The sequence below is a fragment of the Primulina tabacum genome, chromosome 3 (assembly GCF_025594145.1).
Source record: "Primulina tabacum isolate GXHZ01 chromosome 3, ASM2559414v2, whole genome shotgun sequence".
Taxonomy (NCBI): Eukaryota; Viridiplantae; Streptophyta; class Magnoliopsida; order Lamiales; family Gesneriaceae; genus Primulina; species Primulina tabacum.
The window spans coordinates 16,199,794-16,201,281 of NC_134552.1; positions in this window are offsets into that span (position 1 = coordinate 16,199,794).

The following is a 1,488-nucleotide window of genomic DNA, read 5'->3' on the forward strand; positions in this document are numbered from 1 at the left end:
ATAATTGAAATTAAGATAAACAGGGTCTAATTTTTTTTTAATACAAGTGCGAAAACATAATGGAATTCAATCTGATATACATATCAGAAGTAAAAGTACATGTCTGGTACCATTACATTAAAATCAAACTAGGGTTCAACCACTAAATATCAAGTGCTGAAACCTACTACTCCTGGGTTCGAATCTCCACGCTAAAGTATAATCTCTCATCCTCGTCTTGACCATGATCCTGTCCCACCTGTTGTTATGCACACATACAAACACAACAACAGCCGAATAACTCCGATGAGAAATACATTCCCAGTATAAATCATGTATACATGCAATCATATAAACAGATATAAAAACATGAAACAAATGTCAATAACATGTATCAAATCTGAAAGACCTGAATCGATATAACACTGTAAATCAAACTCTGACTCATACTCTGACTCGACTCGTTCCTAATCTAGGGATCCCGATCTGAATAAGAATGTAACAATCTCCCACTACTCTCCGATCGTGGTGGCGGTACGTTCTTATTTACGGACTTTGGTCCTGTCCATATCGAATCTCGACGATAGAAGTCAATCCACTCCTAAGCAACATCGATATGAGCAAACATCCAGTGTTGGCACCTCTGCCAAAGACTTGGCATCTCCGCCAAATAACAGGCACATCAGCCCAAGGACTAGGCATATCCGCCCATGACTCCTCACATAACATATGCTTAACAATAAATCAATAATAAGCATATCAATCTCAAACATTGCAACATATCGAGGCAATGACAATTAAGTATGTGATTTTGGAAAACTCAAGTTAAATCAAACTCGAGTTGTTCAATCCCGGATCAACATTGATTTATACCTTTCTTTCTGTCTATCTGACGAAGTCGAAGTCTCGAATTCGAAGCCTGTCAATACTCAATCTGGCAATGACAATATCGAGGAGTACAGTATCAATACACCACTCAAATAAATACTGGATATAATCAGAATTTAATCTAATTCTGTTTCAACGGTATAACTGCACAATCTCAATATACCCCGCAATACAAATCAACAGATATCAATTCCCACAACTCATAATCAATAACAATACAAATATGATATCAAAACTTAATCAAATCCATTCTAAAAATCATAACAATTTCATACGATATCTGTTCTTCAATCCGGTCTCGATTATACGATGTCTACTATGTCAAGAACACCATATATCAATCATATCTGATTCTGGCAATATCATAATTTCAAATCATATCAAAAACATAAGAAACTTACGTCCAGTTGAAGCTCTCGTCGATAGAAACTCAGTACTGAAGTCGGATTAAAAATCAGATGGGCGGATCCTGCATGAATTGAATTTACTATCAAGAAACTTGAACTTTCCTCGGAAGCCTTTCTCGTTCCTCTCTTATCTCTATTCTGAAGACATGAAGTATATATATATATATAAGGACCGTGTATCGTATTATCGTAAATCATGTGTGATTATCGATAA